Source organism: Anabrus simplex, chromosome 12 (assembly GCF_040414725.1).
Source record: "Anabrus simplex isolate iqAnaSimp1 chromosome 12, ASM4041472v1, whole genome shotgun sequence".
Taxonomy (NCBI): domain Eukaryota; kingdom Metazoa; phylum Arthropoda; class Insecta; order Orthoptera; family Tettigoniidae; genus Anabrus; species Anabrus simplex.
Window position 1 is genome coordinate 53,790,774 of NC_090276.1, and position 26,471 is coordinate 53,817,244.

A 26,471-nucleotide genomic window follows, 5' to 3' on the forward strand; every position below is an offset into this window, starting at 1 on the left:
CTATATCCCGAATACTGGATTTGGCCGCATTTAGGCGACTGTAGTTATCGAGATCGGTACATAAATTACTGCCTTAAATAAATCCCGAGACATTTTGTCGTAAGTGAACAAGTGCTCACGAAATCTGGAGAAATGACTTGTGCAGCAACATATTTTCTTAAATTTATAAATACTTGTAGTCATCCAAAATCTATGAAATATACGTTAAATTAAAGAGGAAACTCAAAAAATCAACTTTTCATAATGTACTCAAAATTGACATTTTTACCAATACTACCGTACTCGTTATACTTCCCTTAAAATAGAAATAAACATACATAAATATATTTGAATGTGATTTGATAGAACCTGATGACGCCCTTTCAAGTACGAAACATGTCATTCTGTTTTAATTAAGTTTTTTATCGAGTATAATTCTGTTACCATATGTTTTCTTTTTCAGGTAGTTCATAAAATTATTTATACAAAATTAGTTTCGGCAGATGAGAATCTAGCCGGCCCGCGGTGTAGGGGTAGCGTGCCAGCCTCTTACACGGAGGCCCCAGGTTCGATTCCCGGCCAGATCAGGGATATTTACCTGTTTCTCAGGGCTGGTTCGAGGTCCACTCTGCCTACAAGATTACAATTGAGGAGCTATCTGGCGGCGAGATAGTGGCCCCGGCTAGAGAACCTAGAATTTCGGCCGAGAGGATTAGTCGTGCTGACCACAGGACACCTCATAATCTGCAGGCCTTCGGGCTGAGCAGCGGTCGAGAAACTGTTCATTACAAACAGAAGGAAAAAATCACAAACTGTTTGCATTGTAATGACAAGAATTATTATGACGACTGGATTCAGTGCAATAGTTGCAAAGAGTGAGCTCATGAAAAATGCGCCAAAAATCAGGACGAATTGTTTTATAATTGTCCTACATTCCAAACACAACTCATAGTGTCGTATTTTATTTCTTAGAATTTCATAATAAATGCATTAAATGTTTATATTAACCAGTCCAAATTACACGATAACAAATTTTGGAATAAATATTACTTTTAAACAAATCCTTAAGATAATATTAACTTCTATTTCCACCAAATCATTTGATACATGGTTATAATTGCCGTGTTTAAAACTGTGGAAATTGTCATTATGATCAATATAGTGTTACGGGTGTTTAAAGTTAAGTGGTCCAAATTACACGGACTTCCCCTACCCTGCTGAGGGTTTGAAAATTAATAAAGTAACATTGTTATTCCTGATAAAAGTAAATTTGCCACAACAGCACGAAAGTGGTTTAAGACTTTGATGTAATTTAACAAGCTAATATTAAGGCGTTGTCTTTAAAATAGGTCACTCGGCTTTAATGAGTTAAGTACGATGTCAGGTTCATTATGATGATTCATCTAAATGAAGACACAACAAATCCATTCCGTTCAATGGTGCGAGTATCTTTTCCGCGGATGCGTGGCGAACGCCTGATCTTCTGCGACGCGACGCCCTTGTGCGCGTGAGCACCCAATGAGCCGTTCCCCCCACATTACACACGTGGGCCGGCGTCGAGTTTAAAGTGCGGGAACCGGCGACCGCACGGCGCTTTCTATCAGTTGGAGGCGGCGTCGTCAACATCATCTACCAGTCAGCACGGTGAGTCGAACTGAATGTCCTTTGGATCTTCTTATCTCTTTAAAGAACAGGGAAACAAAACCCTTTTGCAAATCCCATTCCATGCATTTAAAAATATCCTTATAAGATACAGAGCGCATACTCAATGGTTAGAAGTATTTTCGAAATTGCAAAGTGAATACTTTGCCACGATGTAAATTGCAGTATTTCATCGAGATTCCTATATTTATAATGTTCCGATTTATATCGTCCTTTTGTTTCACTACGAGCATGTATTCCATTTATATTTAAATTAACTTTAACGCAGAAATAATTGCCTCAAATTGCAAATTTTGAATTCATACTTCGATTCAGATTGATGATTCCATGACTCGAAATAATACACACCATATTTTTGTTACTAAGTTGGTTTATAGTCTGTTCAACCCCAATGTCTTATCGTGACTTCTAATTCTAGATTTTACATCATTGTAACAATTGGTTACAGAGTGAGGAAAAGGAGGGATATAAGAGATGTCGGCGTTATAAATTTTGAGTACAGTCGAGTGTCTTTGAAAAACTTAATGACTTGATTACACAGTGAAGGAGATGGGAGTGCCTCCTTAATTATTTTATTATTGTCCTTTTTTCTGCTTAAAAGTACAGTGTACGGAAGTTAATTTGTTCGCTAGACTTCTCTCCCTTCCTTTCGAGGTTGACTACGACTACCGAACCCGGCTGTACTAACAATTCTGAATGGTTTGAATGAGAACAGTATTAGAAAAACGTATACATTTTCCCTGCGTATATGTTATTGTACTCGGTATGCAACAAACTGACCCTGAGTGGGTTTTCTACAAGACACAGTTTTCTAAGATTTTGTTTTAAGGTGAGAAACTCCGGAGATAAAAGTCTTTATTTTGGTGAACATTTTTAATGACTGAAATTGAAAGGATTGGGTTTATTTTTTATTGTCACGAGGTTATTCCGCTGAATTCAAACAATTTATCACTGTAATAATGCTTTGTTTGACAATTGTAATTTTGCATTTAAATCCCATTTTTCTCCCACAATATTCTGACAAATATAATAATTTTTGTGTGGTATATATATCACAACTATATTAAGAAACCTGCGTATGGAATTTTTGATTGCAAAGTTTTTCAAGTAGTAGGAATTTTTTAGTCCAAAATTTTAAAACGTAAAAATTACACAAACTTTAGTACGATATATCTCCTTATATAAATTATGTACAGAAAAATCGATACGTAGCGCTTTTAAAAGAAATATTATCTACATAACTACGAATTTACATTAATATGTTAATTAAATTTTATGAAAAAATGTAATTTGAAATGTCAAAAATTTATTTTGGAAAAACTATTGCATGTATATGAAAGAAATATTCGTGACATTCCCACAATGTATCCTGAAAATCCATGCATTAGTTAAAAATATATTTTTATCTCCGGAGTGTCACCTTAAAGAGTGGAATGGGCCGATGACCTCACATGTTGGTCCCCTGTGAATAGAGTGTTTTCTTAAAAGTAGCACATACTCACGCACAGCCGCCTCGAAGGCAAACCTCTTTCACAACTCAGCCATGTCAAATGTCAAACATTTGATTTTCTCTAAAAATCTGAAGCTTTTATTACGTGGAAATGACAGTCAATCCTTCTGATGATTTTATGGTTTAGTCCGCATGGGATGGGGGCGAGACATCGGTAGAATGTTATCGTAATGACATCATCGCAAAAGTTAAACCACCTTGGTACAGGCCATAAAAGTGCTTGGAGGCGTGGAAGGTAAAGGCTTCCATTGTTCGTAAGCTGAGAACTCCGTTGAATACAGTGGTTAGTTTTATGTCATTTCTCCCAGGAATGAATCTGGTACTCCTTCTTCGAGAAGGTTTAGTGTACCTCAGAGTTATTTTATTCTAAATTGTTCGGCTTCCTAGCGGGTAAGCTGCATAACAATATCGACGTCTTCCAGGAAGACTCCAATTGCTTTCTTATGTAAGACAAATCTTTGTTAAATATTCGATTTTCATAATTCTAGGGTGGTAGGGAAAAAGCAAACTAAGCATGTTTACGTTAGAATGAAAACTTAAGAAGGGTGTAACGAGTATATACTAACCCGGATAACAGTTCTGCTAGGATATTTGCATATACATTAGGGGTACGGCCTACTAGAACTCCTTAGAAATCACTACGGAAGAGCAGGCTAGGTGACTCTTCCTCCTAGTTAGATTTAGTTTGCATTACAACCTATTACCGCCTAAACATACATACATTTTCGAGAGAGGAGAAAACTGTTTATCTCCACAACAATAACATCAAGCCACTCGGTTCTTTTGATATCATTTCTGTACCCTTATTATTAGTTACGTCTAAAAACGAAAGTTATTTCATCAGTTCTCCTTGGATCTATCGCGCAAAAGTGACTCGTTCGCTTCTCGCATGTTTAACTGTATTGAACAGTTTTGAGCATGGGTATATCGTGTGACATAGTTCCTCGTGAATACTCAGTAGAAAGCTATACAAAGTGAAGGAAACATACATTGTTGTGCCTTGTGTATTTTCAATTCTTCCTTCACCTCGAGGCTGCCCGAAGAGAAAGAATAAAAAATACAGTAACCACTGATTTAAGAAAGGAAATTGTTCGTAAAGAACTCGAAACAATAAAAAAACGGTTGTGATATTAGATCTACAATTTAAACAATTCTAAACAACAATTAGTGAAGTTGAAAGCTACAAAAACGTTCTAAAGTTATGGGAAAAACTTATATTTCCATTCTTTTGGAATTATATTTAAGTATGATTCGGACTTGAGGCCAATTGGCGAGTTGGCCGTGCGGTTAGGGGCGCGCAGCTGTGAGCTTGCATCCGGGAGATAGTGGGTTCGAATCCCACAGTCGGCAGCCCTGAAGATGTTTTTCCGTGGTTCCCCATTTTCACACCAGGCTGTACCTTAATTAAGGCCACGGTCGCTTCCTTCTAAATCCTAGCCCTTACCTATTCCATCGTCGCCGTAAGACCTATCTGTGTCGGTGCGACGTAAAGCCACTAGCAAAAAAAAAAAAATTGATCTTGTTCCGATCAGTATTGATAGTGATTTCCTGTGATTTTTAGATCTACGGCCATGAAAGCCATTTTCGGAATTGTATCTTCCGTGGTTCCCCATTTTCACACCAGACGAATGCTGGAGCTGTACCTTGATTAAGGCCACAGCCGCTTCCTTCCCAATCCTATCCCTTTCTCAGCCTTACGTCGTCGAAAACCTTTGATGTGTAAATGTTAGTCCTTCCTTTCGACAATCTGAAAAGTTGGTCCCTGTAGGACTCGTCCAGCTCGTTGGCTAATGTACTTTTCTTGGTTTCAGAGGGCCACGAGTTCAATTCGCGGTGAGAGCGCAGATTTTAACAGTATATGGTTAAATATCTGGCTCGGGGACTGGGTGCTTGTGTTTGTGTTAACCATTCACAAAACACATCACAATACCAACCATTAGAGAAACACGCAAAAGTGAATACGACAGGAAGGGCAGCCGACTTTAAAACACGACCAGATCCACATGTGCGTTACAGTTCGCACCCGCGACCCCATCAGTTACGTCCCTATACGATCGAGTGAGGCTGTCGGAAAAGGCGTATTTCTAATAACAGCATTTCAAAGACAAACTTCTCTTCTTTCAGGACGTGAAGGTCCTTGAAAGAGCGGTAGCTAAACGTTTCCACTGTCCATAAGCTCGCACTGAGACACTTGCGCTCAGAAATTAATCCGCTTCTCTTTTTTGTTTTATGCTAAGGGAACCTTAAGGAAATGTGTTTCTCAAGAAATATAAAATTATTTTCTAAATTTCTCGACTCCCTGAGCGGAAATCAAAACCACCGATCTCACCTTCACTGCTTCTGCTAGAAGCGTTGAAATCATCCACTCAAAGAATTATACCAAACCAAACCAAACCAAACCCCATGGCACTACAGCCCTTGAAGGGCCTTGGCCTACCAAGCGACCGCTGCTCAGCCCGAAGGCCTGCAGATTACGAGGTGCCGTGTGGTCAGCACGACGAATCCTCTCGGCCGTTATTCTTGGCTTTCTAGACCGGGGCCGCTATCTCACCGTCAGACAGCTCCTCAATTCTAATCACGTAGACTGAGTGGACCTCGAACCAGCCCTCAGGTCCAGGTAAAAATCCCTGACCTGGCCGGGAATCGAACCCGGGGCCTCCGGGTAAGAGGCAGGCACGCTACCCCTACACCACGGGCAAAGAATTATACAGAAATAGTAAAACAAGACGCTTGATATTCCTTCTGTTGGTTATACTGGGTGCGGTGAAACAAAGCAACTAAGTGTGCGTATACAGAGTTCAGATTTTGAGGTACGGCTAAGTTACTAAACAAACTTACGTAAGCAAATAATAAGTATCCTCTTCCCTGTACAACTGTCATGCTATGCGATTTGCATAGACATTAGGGGTACGGCCAATAGCACACCTACAATTTATATTACTATCGCTACTTTGTGGAAGAACGGGTTGCACGACACGAAATTAGTTTGCATTCTAACCCATTACTGCTTAAAAAAACCCGGGTTCAGAAAGAGAGTGAAGCCGCATTTTCACTAAAACTTGTTCCGTTTGCAAATGTCCTCATCTTATGTTGAGTTTTTCTCATACAATACGGCTATAGTTGCACAAATGTACTTGTGACACTGAAAGTTACAAAAACAAAATAAAATAAAATAAAAATATAAAAATTATTTCAAATTAGTGGCAAGTGATTACTAAAAAGGAAAAGATAACAGCCATACATACAACCCGTAAATATCTACATCTACCGGCCACCGTTTATCTCCTGTAGGCTCTTTTTCTCCCCATCCAACTAGCACAGGCTTCAGGAGTACCTCTGGCGCCAACCTCGAAGAGATTGCAATACATACCTACCCCTGGATAGTAATCGACTTTTCTTGTTTTCATTCGTTATGCCCAACTAAGGAGCGAGTTTGAACCTATTAGTAGTTTATTGGTTTTTCTTATTCTCTTCATCCTCTCGCTGTTTTCCTTTTTACGTTGTTCAGTCCATTCTGTTTATAGTCGGGTAAGTTTTGCAGAAAATCTGTATTTGTGAAGTAAGTTCTGATTTTTATTCTGTCTTGACTGGTTTCTTCATTAATGCCAATTTCATTTTGGTATTCACTCATTATTGTGATTTTTCATTGATAAGGCTAAGTTTAAACTATTATTTGTGAGCCTGTTCTATATAAGTGACCATAAAATAGTAATCGCCGTTTGCTGACGGTATTTGTAATTTTTCTGTGACTTGAATGATTTCACGTGATTTCTTTTTTTCATCCATTTTCGCATTTTAGTCCTAAGATTATTCTGAGAATTTTCCTTCCTTGTTTTTCGATGCTCTTTATTCGACATTTGCAAACAATTGTACTAGTTTCAGATGCATAAAGTGCTTCTGATTTAACTACTGTGTCATGATGTCGTAATTTTTCCATTCTTGATATAGTTATTTTATTGTATATGTTCCAAGGGACTCTTTGGCCATAGAATTTTGATAGGTTTGATGCGAGTTGATTTTAATTTACAGTGGCGCGCTATGTCACACGTATTATAGTTCTTCCTGTGTTGGTCTAGCGTGGAGGTTGTCGAAAAAAGACGTTGCACACTGCGAGACCTGCGGCGTTTCACTCTGATACTCCCCGCTTATTGTTTAAAATTTTATCTACATAGCACAATTAGAAGTCTTATAAGAAAAAAAATACTCGACAAAAATGTAAATATTTCTTTTAGACTTCGTTATCTTTCAGATTTGTAATTTTTGCTTATAATTCTTTGTCTTGATGTGCATGCGTTTTTAACATGTTTCAGTTTTGAGTGTGCTTTATATGAAATAGTATAGATTCAATATTGCTCCATTTTGATGTGGTTGGATAAATGACATAATTTTCGTCTTATGTGCAACTTCTAAATTACAGTGTCGGGAAGAGTTATTTGGTTTCCTTTTTGTGGTATGACATTGAGAGATGCTGTGTAAATTATATTACTTTGGTTTTACAAAAACATTCAATGTTGAAAGATAAACATTGTTTTTATATATTCCAGTATGGTAGGCTACATCACTTACAAGTGTTACGGTATTAGCTCGAATTCCGAATTACTGGTGAGCTTCCATTCGGTGGATAGTGAGTTCTAACCCGGCTATCGGCAGCCATGAATATAATATATTGATTTATGATCTACACGATAACCCAATTACAGATCATGCAATGGAAAATTAAATAACAAACTGCAATAAGAGAAATATCCCACATAAATGCAAATTTACAATAAACATCTTCACAGATTTTCGGAAGATGTTTTCCCGTGGTTTCTCATTTTTACACCAGGGGCTGCACCTCAATTCAGGCCAATGGTAGCCCTTTCCTATCCCTTCGTCGCCATAAGATCTATCTGTATCAGTTCGACATGAGGTCAACTGTAAAAAAAATTAGAAAATCTAACACGCTGATCGCAAGATGAACTTTCCCACTGATGGAAGATGGAAGTCTGTTATCCATTTTAAATGATTAAAACAATAACTTTTTGGTCTTAAAAACTGTACCTCCCTCCTCAAGAAACAACAACGCGTAGCTAATGGAAAAAATCCAATATCGCATAACTAGCTTGCATAAATACGTACAGAGGTAACGTTTCTTCTCTCATTCACAAATGACTCCTTTTATTTCATAACAAAAGACAAATTTCAGAGACTTCTTGGCCACGGTCACAGTTCTTAAACGTTTCTTTCCTTCTGCTATAAAATTTACATTGTCTCCTCACGTGGTAATAATTCACAAGTGACAATATAGATTGCATCCGTAGGCATTTGTGACTAGTACTTCATCTAGAGCCATGATTTCTAGGCATTAATACGTTGGAATGAAGGGAGTAACAAATATACTCTAGCCTGCACAAAGGCTATGTTACTAGTTTTGCATAAACATTGCGGTTACAGCCCGTCAGAACCCCTAGAACTCATGCTACCCTCGCTACATTACGGAAAGGCGGCCTGGACGATACTTCCTACTAACCAAATTATTTTCCATTCTAGGCTAATACTGTCTACAAATCCAGGAGTTACTCATAACTGTAAGATTAATACTGTAATCTGGAGATTTATTGCTGTTCTGAAATATTTAAATAATGCACTTTTCGTATTCTCAACGTGACATTTAAAAAAAAATTATATTGGTTAATGACTAAGTGTATAGCAACTGAGACAAAAATATTTTGGCGGGGGTGGTGGTGGTGATTATTGTTTTAAGAGGAAGTTCAACTGGACAACCTTCCTCTATTTTCATTTTCCGTTGATTGAGGAACTCAAAGACCCGTTTCGTCAGCCGACTCCTATCCAGCCTCATTAAATTTCCATAGAACACCGCTCTTCTTTCCTTCATCATTTCTACCGCTCATATCGTCCGCCAATAATAGTAATAGAAGAAGAAGACTGTCGTTTTTCGGACATTTGAACAGAATGAATAATAATAATAATAATAATAATAATTTCGTGTGGCTATTTTTAGTTGCGTGCAGCCCTTGTAAGGCAGACCTTCCGATGAGGGTGGGCGGCATCTGCCATATGTAGGTGACTGCGTGTTATTGTGGTGGAGGATAGTGTTATATGTGGTGTGTGAGTTGCAAGGATGTTGGGGACAGCACAAACACCCAGTTCCCGGGCCAAGAGAATTTTTTTTTATTTGCTTTACGTCGCACCGACACAGATAGGTCTTATGGCGACGATGGGACAGGATAGGCCTAGGAATTGGAAGGAAACGGCCGTGGCCTTAATTAAGGTACAGCCCCGGCATTTGCCTGGTGTGAAAATGGGAAAGCACGGAAAACAATCTTCAGGGCTGCCGACAGTGGGGCTCGAACCCACTATCTCCCGATTACTGGATACTGGCCGCACTTAAGCGACTGTAGCTATCGAGCTCGGTGCCAAGAGAATTAACCACGTAAGGTTGAAATCTCCCACCCAGCCGGGAATCGAACCCGAGACCCTCTATACCAAAGGACAGCACGCTAACCATTTAGCCATGGAGCCGGACAGAATGAATGATGGCAGACTGACAAGCAAATTTTCAATAAAAGCGTAAAGATTAAGTACAAAGACCTTAAATGATCTCAAAGAAGCAAACATTCACATAAAGAATGAAGAGTAGGAACATTTTTACGAAAAAAAAATTAAAATGAAAGCAGCCACATAACATAGAACAGCTCCCGAAACAGACATCAGAACGAATGAAACAAAATATGTGGGTGGAGAGGAAGAAGGAACATAGCAAGAATGGAAGTTTCGATTTAACGTGCTCTGTGGTGTAGTGGTTAGTGTGATTAGCTGCCATCCCCGGAGGTCCGGGTTCGATTCTCGGCTCTGCTATGAAATTTGAAAAGTGATACGTCATTGAACGGTGTCCACTCAGCTTCAAGATATCAATTGAGTAGAGGGGGATTCGATACCCACCTCAGCCATCTTCGAAGTAGTTTCCTGTGGTTTCCAACTTCTCTTTGAGGCCACGGGCGCTACCTTCCCTCTTTCTTGTTCATCCATTCCAATCTTCCCATCCCGCCACACAAGGACCCTGTTCAGCATAGCAGGCGAGGTACTGATCTTCCTTCCCAGTTGTATCCCCCGGCCCAAAGACTCACGCTCTAGGACAATGCCCTTGAGGCGGTAGAGGTGAGATCCCTCGCCAAGTCCGAGGAAGAAACTAAGCCTGGAGGGTAAACGGAGTAGGAAAGAAATAATAATAGTAACCTACTAATAATAAAGAGATACCTAGGGAGCTGTCTCATGCAGGTAAGCCACTCTAGCCTGTCAAACAGTGACCATATGCCGCGCTAGATGTGTTATCGAAAGCGCTCTCAACACTTGAAGTATTTATGGCACTGAAAGTATCTCGGCCGCCGTACGCAAGCAAGTGCATAAACAGGGTTAGCTGGAGGAGCCAAACAGCTGGCAGCGGATTCCAGTTCAACAATAGTTAGATTTCAACAAGTAGAATGCTTCTTGCAGCCCGCAAGTAAGCTCAGTAGGAAGAGTTGCATAACTAGTAGGGGATTCAATCATCACGACTGATCTGCGTTTAGGACACATTACCTATCACTTGTTTACCTAAGTCTTTACTTAAATGATTTAAAAGAACTTTGAAATATATCGAATATTTCCCTTGATAAATTCTTCCTATGACCAATTCCTCTACGTATAAATGAATATTTGCCCCAATTTGTCCACTTGAATTCCAATTCTCTTTATATTATAATGTTTCCTACCTGTAAAAACTCTACCGAAGCATATTCGTCTACTGATGTCAATCATGCCACCCATCTAATAATAGTAATAATAATAATAATAATAATAATAATAATAATAATAATAATAATAATAATAATAATAATAATGGACATTGGAGCTCCGCTATCACGGCAAGTAGTAGCACTGAGGGAGTATTTTCATACATCAGCTGAAAACTCGTACCTGCACCGAATGATACGTGAAGTGGATGATGTAACTCCGTTACTTCTTAACCACCGAGACCTAGAGCAAGAATTAAGAACTGATTTGCAGAAGTTGGACGCATGGCTAGTAAAATCACTACATCGGAAGCAGCCCTAGTTAGCCAGACAAGTTGATTTAGAAGTATCGAACTTTTGGCTGACTGCAGGACAAATGTTCCCCGAAACAGAACGTCTTATGTTGGCTGTACGAGACCAAGTCATTCCAAACAAAAGCTATCTCATAAACGTGGCAAGAGATGCAACACTCATGACGGACTCGTCCCGACATGGCTGGCAAACGCAAGAAACCATCCACCATGTTACTTCCGGATGCTCACATTTCTCAAGAAAAGAGACTAAGGAACGCCACGACTCAGTTGCCAAGATTTTGCACCAAGAACTTGAATACAGACTGGTTGGTGAAAAACTTCCCTATTTTAACAACAGCCCTCAAACATTACTCCAAAATGACGAGATTAAACTTTACTGGGACCGAACAATTATCGCGGATAACACGACTATCCACAACAGACCGGATATAGTGGCCTTAGAGAAGGGAATAAAACGTGCCGTTCTGATCGACATAGGTGTCCCGAACATTGGGAATCTCCTTACGAAGTATACCGAGAAAATCAAAGAGTATACACAACTGGCAGAACATATTCAAAGACTATGGCACTATGAAGAGCTGATCATTGTACCAAATCATCATTTCGAGTACAGCTGCTGTACCTAAAATTCTGGTGGAAGGACTGAAGAATTTGTATGTCAACAACCAACATCTACAAGACCATGCAGAAGACGGTGGCCAATGCCACGACTCGAATTGTTCGGAGGAAAAGTATGGGTTCAAATTCTGCGTTAAAATGTAGTGTAAATTAGGGGGTTTATTGTGCTCGATTTTCTAAAATCTGTAAAATTTATTGAATATCATTACCACGAAAGTGTGCAAAATAAATAAATAAATAAATAAATAAATAAATAAATAAATAAATAAATAATCGTGTGTCCTCAGCTACCGTGTGCAAAAATTTTAATTTGACGCCATCTGGCTGTCTGCTCGTCAATTTCGACGTTCCTTTTTATTCTAGACCGACTAGAGGGCAGACCAAGTAAACCGAAACTCTCTTGGGCATCTGTGGCTGGACTGTCGTATGGACTTTATTCCGTCCTTCAGAAATCTCTTCCAGGTTTGAACCCGCTATTTCTGGATCCGGAGTCTGACACTCTACTACTGATCCACACAGGAATCCCTCTACGGAGAGTTTGGGAAATGCCGCTTAGTCGAGTAGCTCCTCTCCTTACTCCCAAGCTTCCCAGCCCAAAGTTTGCAACATTTTCGTAACACCACTCTTTTGTCGGAAATTACCCAGAACAAATTGTGGTGCTTTCTCTCGGGTCTTTTCCAGTTCTCGAATCGAGTAATCCTAGTTTGGGGTCTTACTATAATTCGAAGAGTAAAGGATAAATTTCTACTTGACAGCCTCCATCCAGACAGTTCGACTATTTTTCTCCGAATTATCGAACTTGTTCAATTTATAGAGGTCTGTTCGTATAATTCTTTTCTTGTTCATCCCTAGCAGGCAGCCATCCCTCTTCCCATTTCATATGCTCATCTGACACTCAGGCGCCTTCAGTTCTGGATATTCTTCTTATCCATCTTTCACACTCTTTTTCCACTCGCAGGACTCCGTTATTTGATTTCGGTCTTCCAGTGGTGTTTAATAACAGATGCTCTTCGCATCTCCATACCATGATTCCTGCTCGATATTATCGAATTTCAATCACTTCTCCCAGTTAACCGTCGGAAAATAGAAAATTATGATGCCATCACACAAATACCAGGTGGGAGTCCTGCCCCGTGCTTTCTCCTTATAAGTGTCGCGCATGCACTACTGACGAAAGGGTTGCCTAACTACTGGTTTACAAAGGAGCGCTACATCGTGAAACAAATAGCAGTCATTTTACTACTCCTGTTCTGTAACAGGGTGTGTTTGTAAACAGGTCAAAGATGCAGAAGATAAAGGTTATAAAGTTAGAGATATTCTATTCTACCAACGAGTTGCTTGTATGTGCCTTGAACGATCCCTTACCTGATAATTCCAACTCTTTTCGGTGAAATACGTGTATAGAAGGCATACCGTCAGCAAGCTTCGTCTGCATTTCAACTAAATTGTCCATAGATGAAAATTATGGCTGTGCATTCGTCGTTTATGGACACACCAGTCACTGTCGATATGCTGGCGGTAACTGTAGTGCTGCTGTGCCCAATACAACCCTGCAACTGTATATTCTAAAACGAGGCTGACTATTACAATCTGACGGGTAGATCTGAGGAAAATGCAGCGAGCGGCCGTCCATCTGTTATCTCTTCATCCATATTCACAGCCTGTTTCCATTCATTTCACCGGGTCAGACATGGATGGTCAGGCCAGGATAGGAATTGTGCCGGCTGCCGAAACCTGTCGCACTCCTCTGGAGCAATGATTAATGACAGACAGGTGAAATTATATTGGATATTATTCCTAGAATGAATTATTACAGGGAAAACCGGAATACCCGGTCGAAAACCTGTTCCGCATCCGCTTTGTTCAGCACAAAACTCACGTAGAGTGAGCGGGATTTAAACCACGGAACCTAGCTGTGAGAGGCCAGCGCGTTGCCGCCTGAGCCACGAAGGCTCCTTTGTTCTCTCATATTCTGACGCAACTAACCTGCAGGCAGTAGTATCCCTGTGAAAATCAGTTCTTAGATATCCCATTCATCATTGCTGCATGCGGGACACTTATACGTAGAAAGTACGGCGTTGGTATCGATGTACTGAAGTGACTTCATATGTGCGACCGCGAGTCAGTCAGTGTGCACTTTAAAGGAAACAAACATAAGAACATCACAGCCTCGTAACAAACCAGTTGAATGGAGCACACCTTATCTACCTTTCGCCCATTACCTCATTTTTGAAGACTGATTTCTCAGTTGTACTTCTTCTTAAAACAACAATCTCCACCTTCTCTTAAGTTAGATATTTAGACAATTTTGAATTCAAATAATAAATAATAATAATAATAATCGTATGGCCTCAGCTACCGTTTGCAGACATTTCGATTTGACGCCATCTGGCTGTCTGCTCGTCAATTTCGACGTTCCGGTTTACTCTGTCTGCCATCTAGCGGACCTAGAATAAACCGGATCTCTCTTGGGCGTCTATGGCTGAGATTTAATTAATTTTGTCGGGTAAATACCAAATGTACCACCAGAGTTCTTTTACATGCCGACATCGTACGACATGGAGTGTCGAATGGACTTTTTTCCGCCCTTCAAAAATCCGACTACCTCTGCCGGGTTTGAACCCGCTATCTTGGGATCCGGAGGCCGACACTCTACCACGGATCCACAGAGGCAGCTAATTCAAATAATTCGTGTAGAGAACATTGAACTCACTGTGCTCTCTTCATCTAATGGAGTTTGTGCACATGTGTTGGCAACTTCTCAACACCACATTCATCTACTACCTGCTCTACTCCTCGTTCACAGGACCATTTTCGTAATCGGGGTAGTAATATAATTTAGCTTGCATGAAACAGAACCAACAACAATAGTCCTTTGGCCCTCAACATCGAACCAGACTGCTCGTCGCACATTGGGCTACCAAGAGACCGCTGCTCAGCCTGAAGGCCTGCATATTACAAGGTGTCGTGTGGTCAGCACGGCAAATCCTCTCGGACGTTATTCTTGGCTTTATAGACCGGGGCCGCGATCTTAGCGTCAGATAGCGCCTCAATTCTGATCACGTAGGCTCAGTAGACCTGGAACCGGCCCTCAGATCGAGGTAAAGATTCCTAACCTGCCCGGGAATCGAACTGGGGGAAGAGACAGGAACAATACCATTACACCACGGGGCCATCAAAAATGGAATTGGCCAACGGTACGTGGTGTTCCCAAGCGGTCACCCATCCAAGTACTGCCCATATCCAATGTTGCCTAACTGCGGTGATCGGACGAGAACCCGTGTATTCCACATGGTATGACCGCTGACAAATAATTATTTACTGACTGTAATATCAAGCGCTGTTCGGATCCTTTTTTGAAATTTTACCTATTACTTGCGGGAGGAGTGAATTTTTGTAGATATCTTTATTGTGACGAACGATGTGTTAGTGTTATTGTTCTTATTCTACTTTATCTGGGTACCCTACAGGGTCGGTTTTTCCCTCGGACTCAGCGGGGAATCCCACCTCTATCGCCTCAAAGGCAGTGTCCTGGAGCTTCAGACTCTGGGTCGGGGATACAACTGGGGAGGATGAACAGTACCTCACCGAGGCGGCCTCACCTGCTATGCTGAACAGGGGCCTTGCGGGGGGATGGAAAGAATGGGAGGGATAGACCAGGAAGAGGGAAGGAAGCGGCCGTGGCCTTAAGTTAGGTACCATACCGGCATTTACCTGGAGGAGAAGTGGAAAAACCCTTCTAGGATGGCTGAGGTGGGAATCGAACCTCCCGAGGCTGAGTGGGCCCCGTTCCAGCCCTCGCACCACTTTTCAAATTTCGTGGCATAGCCGGGAATTGAACCCGGACCTCCGGGGTGGCAGCTAATTACACTAACCATTACAAAACAGAGGCAGACAGTGTTATTGTTACGTGGTGTTTAATTTTAACCGTAAGTTTTAATTTTCGCTTTCACATTAAACTTTGTCCTTGTGGCAACCAAGATTGTCTGGGAAGTAGTTGATCTTTTAAATAAACAATAAAAATATGTATTTGCACGTTCCGCTATACATATGATACACATGATTCCAACTGCCATAGAACAGTCTCCAATCAACCTAGCGACCCCGAAAGCTGTTAATTCACCGCGAAAGTAGATTTTGGACACTTAATTCTTCAACCCTTCTCACCCCCTTGGAGCTTGTACTTAAACGGTATCTAGAGTGCCACCATTCATCACTAATATTGGCCCTTTACGAGTATTTTTACATGTCTTCCCCACAGTAGGTTTTTTTCAGATTGTAAGCCATATGTGTACTAAATTTGGCTGAAATTGCTAAAGTAGTTTAGGAGGAGATATGGTAACACATACATTGAGTGGCCAAAATCCCTGGGAAGACACCGAATGTGATGTTAATAACGAATTGTTCCTCAAAACGGCAGCGAGACATCGACTCTACAGTGTTCTGGAGGGATCTGGACCCAGGCATCTTGCACTGCTACGCGGAATTGGTCTTGTGTACGTGGTGCGGCGTTCATGGAGCGTACACCAGCATGGACAGCATGCCATACATTCTCGGTAGGATCAGGGGATCTGGAGGGTCAATTCATGGTCGTAACTTCACTGGAGAACTGCTCCACCCACCTGCGTGCTACCACATAAGGGGAAGAAGATAGTGTTAAAGAATGTCCACATAACGCTCACCTGTCAGGGCTCCCTGCAGCCGGACAATGGGGCCTAATTGCGACTTTGAGAACGCGGCCCAGACCAGAACTGAGCGACAACCTTGTTGACACGTACAGTAGGATCCATAGCTTCAAGGAGCGTTCGCCACGCTCTCACGCACCCATCAGCTCGATACAAGTGGAACCGACACCATACCACACCCCGCCACTGTTCCATGGTCCATTGCCGATGTTCGTGGGCCCATGCACGTCATTGAGCGCTGTGTCGAGGTGTCAGCAAAGGGACACGAGTTGGTCGTCGGCTGGTGAATCCTATGCGGTGCAGTTGCCTCCTTACAGTCCTGGTAGAAATGGGTTCCTGACTCGCAACATTCAACTGGGCGGTGATCTGACTCACAGTAGCCCGTCGAGCGCCCAGTATGATTCTTCAGAGCAACGTGATGTCCGTTCGTTAAACACCCGTGGTCTCCCCTGTAGCGGTTTACGCGGGTGGTAACATTCTATCTGCGATATTGAAGATCCACCCTCGACGCTGTTGACCTCAGAAAACCGAATTTACGCGTGATCTCCGTTAACTAGCGACGTGTAGCCATCTTCACGACACTGGTGCCTGAGATAGACTACTCAGCTACGCCGCAGCTAGCCGCAACGCTCAGGAGTCATACATGACACATTTTCTAATGGGACACAGACATACATTCCTAAAATAATGTTTATTATGACTTAAAAGTAGCAACATGAGGGCATTCCATTTAGTGTGTTCGATGTAAAAAGATTTCTGATGATGTTAATCGATTGAAGGCGCCTAAAAGCTAGGTCGTCGGCCCCTAATGCTACAAGGTGCAACGAAATTAAAATTAAAACGTCTAAGTGTAACCACTGACTAGAATCTAAAACGAATGGTTGTGAAAACATGATCGTGAAACAAAAAAATCAGTGGATCGAAATCACAATGCCCTAATTACTGAGATGATGCTTATTATCTAACGGGGACCAAAATCCAGGTCACAGGCCCACTAGTAAAGGACCAGTGGAAAGTAGTATCAAGGTTTTAAAGTCATTATCCCTTGGTCACCCCTTTTAGTCGCCGTTTACCACAGTCTGGGGATACCGTGGCTGTATTCCTCGTCTGCGACCCTCACCCACAGGGCGGATGGGGAGAGAGAAAGATTTCTAGCATACGGCCTGACCGGGTTTGAACAAGTCCATGGAACAAAGCGTTATCTGGAGGACAAGCCAGGAGGCGAGCTTTCGGAAAGCACCTAGTACACATAAGCAGTCGCACTCAGTCTATGTTGTTCAGTCGTAACCAAGATGACTGTCTACAGAAAGGAGCGACGTTAGCGTAGGGAAGTAAGTCGAATGCTACCTAATGCATGCATTTTGGACACGTTGCAGTCTCATGCCTTGTTCATTATTTCGTCGTCTTCTTTCTTGTTCATCCGATTCGATTATCGTGAAATTTGAACTACTGTATATATTAAAACTGCTTGCGATGTGTTATACAGTTCTGTTTTCCTCCATCCTAATGGACCGTTGTATTGGAGCACTTACAAGGTGTTTAGTTTGGTCAATATTTCTTGTTGGGCATGTTCCACGGTCTCTCAAGTCTTCAACGTTCCCCTGCAGGGTACGGTTTTCAAGTCCATCCTTTCTAACACTGTACCCTAAATATCCCGCCATTTCTTTCTTCACTGTGTAAATCTGGGGCGTTTTGTTCTGCATCTCATCAAGTATCTATTGACTGCTTCTCTTGGCAGTCCATGGAATTCTCAGCAGAACGTTTCGAGGGAATTAATAGTGAAGATCGATCTTTTCCAGCGTCCAACATTCAGATGCGTGTAGGTGGATGGAGAACACTAGTGTGTTACCCGGCTCCGTGACTAAATGGTTAGCGTGTTGGTCTCGGGTTCGATTCCCGGCAGGGTCGTAATTTTATCCATAATTGGTTCATCATCATTTCATCCTCATCACGACGCGCAGGTCACCTACGGAAGTTAAATCAAATGCCCTGCACCTGGCAAACCGAACTCGTCCTCGGACACTCCCGGCACTAAAAGCCATACGCCATATCATTTTCACCAGTGAGTTGACCAGGGGCATATTTGTGGTGATGGTAATGTCCCTGCATGGCTCTTCGATATTCTTGTAATCTGAGCGAAAGCAATTTTTGCAATATATTTTCTTCTTTATATTTTGTCAGTGCAGTTAACGGCTTTTGTAATAAGTGAGCCTAGATAACCAAATATGTCCACTACCTGCGAATTGTTTATATCTTTCATAGTTTCGAACCGGTTTGATCTGCGATGACCATCACCTTGGTCTTCTCTCTATTTATTTGTAATCCCATTTTATTCCGCACCTTTTCAATATCACTAAAAAATGTATTGCAGTAATCAGAAAGCAGAAATAGTAGTGGCTAGATGAGTTTCATTTTCTGGGACCGAAGAAATACAGTATGTTTTTGAGCCGATTCTGGTGATAGAGACTTCTATCTGGTGGGAACAACAGTCCATTCGTAGCCGAGCTGAGTGCCTCAGACGGTTGAGGCGCTGGCTTTCTGACCCCAAATTGGCAGGTTCGATCCTGGCTTAGTCCGGTGGTACTTGATGGTGCTCAAATACGTCAGCTTCGTGTCGGTAGATTTACTGGCACGTAAAAGAACTCCTGCGCACCTCGGCGTCACCGAAAACCTTCAAAGTAACTAGTGGGACGTAAAGTCAATGTTATTATTATCATCATTCCATTCGCCTGGAAGGTATGCATAGCCACTTAACGCCACGGATGGACAAGTTGTCGACTTAACTCCTAGCCATTTCAATGCAAGGACACCTGTGTCATCACTGCTGTAGAGCGGGTAGTAGCCTGTCCAGGCTGAATGATTTACATTGCGAACGGAGCTATGTTCACGCCAGATAAACGAACATAGATAGAAAATTGTTTAAATAGCTCAGATTTGTATTACAAATAATGTTCATTTTAAAGGAACCTTGCGATAAACTCTGCACAGACGTGTACCCTAGAGTATACATTGAAATAACAATAGTTTAAGGTGTATTATTGAAACAGTTAAGTAAGACATGGAGCCAAAAAGCAATAAGGTGTGAGGAAAATGGTGTTATGTCCCGCTAGCTACTTTCATGGTTCTCGACGTAGCCGAAGAACTGGAATTCTCTTAAGAGGCAGGAAATCTATTGACAGGAGGATGGCTCATTTGATACCAGCAGGTTAAACCTGGATCAAACAGCTAACTCGGGCTCCATTGTCTCGACCATTCAACCTGAATAATTTTTCCGAATCTAGTTGGTTGGGTAAATGTACAAATATTTAGGAAAAAGAAAGGCGCTCTATTACCCCGTGGTTTATAAGTTAGACGGCGCGTGTTAATCTAAGATTAAAATTTGATCTTAAAAAGATATATTGTAAAATAAAACAGAAATGTAATGGCTGAGCGCTCGGAATGAAGTGAGTCTGTAAGTTTCCTAATTTCCTGTTATATCGTCGTAATTATCTGCAGTTCGTGGTGCGAGATATCGCGCAACCGCGTTACCCTCCGAACTCCCCCGCTTGTTAGTCATGCCCTGTCTTCATATTTCAAATCGCAACTCTTCACGGTGATATTAAGGTTAGGTTACATAAAGCCTTAATGAAATCACTTTTCGTAGATGGATGTGAGACCTGTGTGCTGACACGGGGACCATTCATGTGCAATCTGGGACATTTTGAAGGTTTTCGGAGATGCCGAGTTGTCGGAATTTTTGGAATTATTTTTCGTGTCTGGGATGTTTTACTACAAGGTCTATGTGCAGAATCGGCACTGTGGTCTAGGGATAGTGAACCTGCCTCTTACTGGGAGGCCTATGATTCGATTCCTGGCAAGGTCAAGGATTTTTATATAAATTATGTTTTATAGCTTGAAGTCATCTGAAATTAACGACACAAAATTTGTGACGCGATCTTGCCTAGCAACCGTGCAGGCTGTGGTGTGAAGTGTTGATGGATGGCCATGACTGAGACACATATAGAAGGCTCTTTTATCAGAGAGGTCTCATCTCGTCATACACTAGACGCAGTGTTTCCCAAACGTTTTGTTTCTGAGGTCCCCTGAACATATCCCATGCATTTTGTAATTTTGTAATGATACCATGTTTGATTTTATTAATCTAATTTAGGATTAATATTTACTTTATTTGAAAGTTTAATTTAAATTAACATAAAGATAATTTATACATGCACAAAAAGTGGCTCAGACGGTTGAGGCGCTGGCCTTCTGACGTCAACTTGGCAGGTTCGATCCTGGCTCAGTCCGGTGGTACTGGAAGGTGCTCAGGTACATCAGTCTCGTGTCCGTAGATTTACTGGCACGTAAAGGAACTGCGACGGGGCTAAATTCCGGCACCTCGGCGTCTCATAAAACCTTAAAAGTAGTAGTTAGTGGGACAAAAAGCCAATAATATTAGTAATAATTACACCAGTCTGGATCTGGAAATTTGCTTTTAAAAAATCACTTTTTGCGGTTGTTGGATCCATGGTGCTGTTTTCCAAAGACCAAGCGTTTTACTAGCGTAGTCATTCGAACAAAGATCAGCCTATATCTCTATATCTGTACTTCATTTATATCTGTGTAAGAGCAGAAAAGGTACACTCACACAGGTATATTGTCATGAAAGGCATTACACGCACGGTTCTCTTTCTAGAAATTGTCGAGTATAGGGGATGTCATGGACACAAAAGTCAGTCAGAAACGTAGAATTATGTATATACAACTTCCTGGAGCTAAACATGCTACCCCATCCAATTCTCCATCCCCGTCATACTTCAATTTATTTTTCACTTTCTCTCTGCCAAGATACTTCCGCTGACTGATCTTCCTCAAGGGAGGGCAGTTCATGTCCAGTTTCAAAGAAGGGATTTTGAGATTTTCTCAACCAGAGGCAGAAAATAGGGCTTAAGTGTGGATACTAGCAGTTCGAAGTGTCTCACAATTACATTTATTTTGCCTTGTAGTATTTCTTCCTTTTTCTGCTGCTAACTTGTACCATCTATCGGCCAAGTTAAGACTTACAGTGAAGACATAGAACATTGTAATAAACTTATTAACTATGAATTGTGTGTGTACTTTCACTCTTCAAGTACTGTACTTTCAACATATATTATTATTATTATTGAGAACCCGTTGGATTATCGTCGCGGCCGCCGGGACCACACTTTGGGAATGGCTACTCTAGAGAGATGAGTATTACATTCTTGGTAGTTTCATACGCTCTGAATCAGTTTTCTCCTTTCGATTCACTGAATCCTTCACTTGTCGACTGCAAATTCGATACAGATGACTCCCAAAAACGATTTAGTAGTGTTGTATTCACAAAGACGCACACACGAAATGCTGTCTTTTTTTTTTTTTTTTTTTTTTTTTGCTATTTGGTTTAGGTCGCACCGACACAGATACCTCTTATGGCGACGATGGGAGAGGAAAGGCCTAAGAATAGGACGGAAGCGGCCGTGGCCTTAATTAAGGTACAGCCCCAGCATTTGCCTGGTGTAAAAATGGGAAACCACGGAAAACCATCTTCAGGACTGCCGACAGTGGAATTTAAACCCACTATCTCCCGGATGCGAGCTCACAGCTGCGCGCTAATAACCGCACGGCCAACTCGCCCGGTTCTGTCAATTCTGTAAACGGTTTTATTTTCAAATTATATACACATGAATTACTGCCCTCTTGAAGAAAACACTGCTACTAAGAAGAAGAAGAAGAAGAAGAAGAAGAAGAAGACTAAAGCACTTCATGTCAACCAACTACCAACCCAAAAAAATCACAACATGGATTCACACACTCAGCTAACGACTTCCACTACAAGTCTCGCTAAACAACTCGACTCCCAAGACACATTACCTGGCCAGGCTTCTAGAAGAGTATGACACAACATATTTTTTGATACAATTCTAGTGACAAGATGCGTCGTTCTGGACTATTACCTTGTGTTGCGCAACATTATGCTGGATTTATATATCGTATATACAAATAATAATAATAAATTATATACTATTATTTACGTGTTGTTACATTAAATAAACTCTTATTAATATACATACAGCAGACGTGTCGTAACATAACCTCACATACAACACACAAATGATAAGACCACGATTTATACCAAATAAAGTCCGTGCCTAACTACGTGACTAATAGACGTAAACAGTTTCATAGCCACACCTGACAAATAATAATAATAATAATAATAATAATAATAATAATAATAATAATAATAATAATAATAATCGAGCTTGATATTTTCATCATTTACCCATGGGTTTGAGAATTGTTTCTAAGTTATACTAGTCGATTACACTTTCATCAGTAGATGAAAATAAATTATTCGTTATCAATTTGAGTTTACTTGCAGCTTCCAGAAATTTTGTGCCCTATTTTCTGGAAGCTGCAAGTAACGTGGGTTTAAAAATGGATGCTGCGAAGATAAATTACCTACGTTTTAAGTTTTACCGATAGAGAAACGGTATTCATTAGTGTACTTCAGAAAGAGAAGGGGATCTGTAAAACATGTTATACGTATGTCTTCATTGCAGACGTCTAGGCTTTTAAATATAAACGATGGTACGGTTTAGAAGGCCATGGAGAACAGAGATGAGACAACAGCGAGTTTTAGAAGGCCATGGAGAACAGAGATAAGACAACAGCGAGTTTAGAAGGCCGTGGAGAACAGAGAAGTACCGCGGCGAGTTTAAATGGTCATGGAGAAGAGGGATTATATATATTCTCCATGAGTATACACTAACTGTGGTACCATATATGTTTTCCATGACCTTCTAAACACAGTGTTGGATCATATCAGTTCTCCATGCCCTCATACACTCACTGTGGTACCATATCTGTTTTTCATGACCTTCCAGACTCAGTGTAATATCATCACCATTCTCCATCATCTTCTAGTCCGGCTCCATGATTAAATGGTTAGCGTGTTGGCCATTGGTCACAACGGTCCTGGGTTCGATTCCCGGCAGGGTCGGAAATTTTAACCATCATTGGTTAATTTCACTGGCACGGGGGCTGGGTGTATGCGCCGCCTTTATCACCAATTCATCCCCACCACGAACGCAGTTTGCCTACGGGCGTCAAATGGCACCTCGCGAGGCGAATTTGTCCTCCGACACTCCCGTCACTAAACGCCATACGCCACGTCATTATTTTCATCATCTTGTAAAGTTACTGTAGTCTCCATGGACGGCCGAAGTCGCACGAGAGCTGTTTACCGCAATTTTATGGACCAATGCGACTCCAATATTCACACATGATGGCACTGCTCGTCTCAATATGACACCCACATTTTAATACGGCGATAAAGCTCTATGGAGAGACAATCGCGGAGCCCGCTCCAACCAATAAAGTAGGCATTACCATTCAAATGGTAGAGCATCTCGAATTACTTAATATCCCGCTAAATGCTGCCTGGGAACAGGTTCATTCTCCATCACTTTCCAATATCTTAGTACTGGCAGTTCGTCCTTCAAGACAACGGCGCAGTTTATAGCGGGTAAGATAAAGGCGCCCCACACGTTCTTAACCTCTCGCGCAGTAGATAAGATTACATAACCTTAGTAACTTTTACTATATGTAGTGGCAACGTAACACGTAGTTCTAAAGGGAAGACAGTCTTCGGTCAATTTGTGAAGTCCTAATACTGTCGCACTATGAGGTTCTGTTTCTTACCTCCTTTCTTGCTATAAATCTACATTTTCTTTCTTTATTTCTTTCTTTCTTTCTTTCTTTCTTTCTTTCTTTCTTTCTTAATCCGTTTATCCACCAGGGATGGTTTTTACCCTGGACTCAGCGAGGCATACTTCATCTACCGCCTCAAGGGCAGTGGTCGGGTATACAAGTGAGGAGAAGGACCAGTACCTCGTCCAGGAGGCCTCAGCTGCTAGGCCTAACAGGGGAATTTTGAGGCTATAGGAAGATTGGAAGTTATAGGAAAGGGAGAGGAAAGGAGGCAGGGGTGGCTTAAGTTAGGTATCATCCCTGCATTTGCCTACAGAAGAAGAAGAAGAAGAAGAAGAAGAAGAAGAAGAAGAAGTGAGAAACCACGGAAAACTTCTTCGAGGATAGATGTGGTGAATCGATCCTCCTCCCCCCCCCCCCTTCTACTCAGTTGACCTCGTCGACCCCGTTCCAGTTCTCGTACCACTTTTCAAATTTCGTGGCAGAACTGGGAATCGAAGCTGGGCCTCTGGCGGTGGCAGGGAAACACACTGACTACTACACTACAGGGGTGGACATCTACATTTTAATCAAAATAAATAGTACAAGGACAAGATGTACAATGGGTGCATTTAATAATAATAATAATAATAATAATAATAATAATAATAATAATAATAATAATAATAATAATAATAATTTGAAGATGTTTCCGATCCGTAAGAGGTATTTCATTTCCCTCGGACTCTCCAGACAAGACCGGCGAGGACCTCTACAGTACCGATCAAAAAGTTTAGGACCACATAAAGAAATCACGAAATGTCATCTATAACCTAAAATTCTGCCACTAGACCTCTGCAATTTTCTGTCTGAGCTCTCACATCTAATAGGATGTATGTCGCCTGACTTCATAGAGTTAGTCCAAGTACTCTAGAAGTTTTGAATTTTTAACTCTTGGAAGGTGACACCAAAAAATCGAAAATTTTGCTATTTTAATGTACTGTGTACTCTTATTGGTCGGGCGTAGAGCTAACCACTCTACCCCATCACATGCCGCGGTTAACAATGGTGGAAGCCTTTACCTTCCACTCTTCCAAGGGCCTTCATGGCCTGTACGGAGGTGTATTTGTCTGCCGGCCCCGTGGCGTAGGGGTAGCGTGCTTGCCTCTTACCCGGAAGCCCCGGGTTCGATTCCCGGCCAGGCCAGGGATTTTTACCTGGTCCTGAGGGCTGGTTCGAGGTCCACTCAGCCTACGTGATTAGAATTGAGGAGCTATCTGACGGTGAGATAGCGGCCCCGGTCTAGAAAGCCAAGAATAACGGCCGAGAAGATTCGTCGTGCTGACCACACGACACCGCGTAATCTGCAGGCCTTCGGGATGAGCAGCGGTCACTTGGTAGGCCAAGGCCCTTCAAGGGCTGTAGTGCCATGGGGTTTGGTTTGGTTTGGTTTGGTACTCTTATTGGTTGCAAGTATTGCTACCAAGATTCTTCTGTAGATCTAGCAATAGGTGAAGTCCATTTCAGTATAAATAAAGAATTCCCAAAATATGCGGTACCGGATATTTTTGCTTTTTTTATCTTTTGGAAGCGGCACCTAGATGGTTGATTTTACTTTGTCTTTGTCATGTATGGCCCAAGGTCACGGGGTGAGCTATCCGCATCAGACTTATATGGCCTGATAGTTTCATTTACACTCTGCAGATGGCATGCAATAACACATTTCAGATGCCGATAGCTCACACTGATACCTATGACAAGTACAAGGAAAATTTGACCATCTTAGCGCTGGTTTGAAAAAATAATAATAAAATCTTGGAGATGAAACCAGCTGGAGTACATGGTATATAATATTTTCAAAATTTTTGACTTTCCGATGTGACAATCCAACAATTAAAAATGTATAATTTCTATAATACTTGGCGTAACTCAATGAAATTAGGTGTCATAATATCATATAAGATGCTAGAGCTCAGGAAAAAATACAGAGGTCTAGTAGCACAATTTTAGGTTCTAGATGTAATTTCATGATTTTTTCTATGTGGTCCTAAACTTTTGACCGTTTCTGTATCCGCCACCTGGGACGCATCGGATAGGAGAACAGGTAAGCACCCCAGAAGATGTTACAAATACAATGAGAACAAGGCGATTCAAATTCTACGAACACATAGAAAATGTATAACAGGCTGATAAAGAAACTTTTAAACCCATCACTATCCCTGGAAAACCGCAA

The 26,471-nt window shown here is 41.4% G+C and overlaps 1 protein-coding gene and 1 pseudogene across 1 annotated transcript in view; one reads left to right on the plus strand and one right to left on the minus strand.

Annotated features, from left to right (window-relative positions):
• The first annotated feature begins 1,539 nt into the window (after window positions 1–1,539).
• LOC136884307 (uncharacterized) overlaps window positions 1,540–26,471 on the plus strand; it is a 156,925-nt gene continuing 131,993 nt past the window's right edge. The window contains exon 1 of the mRNA XM_067156382.2: window positions 1,540–1,623. The gene's annotated coding sequence lies outside the window, so the exon portion shown is untranslated. The remainder of the gene's footprint in view (window positions 1,624–26,471) is intronic.
• Window positions 15,048–15,166, minus strand: LOC136884583 (5S ribosomal RNA; annotated as a pseudogene).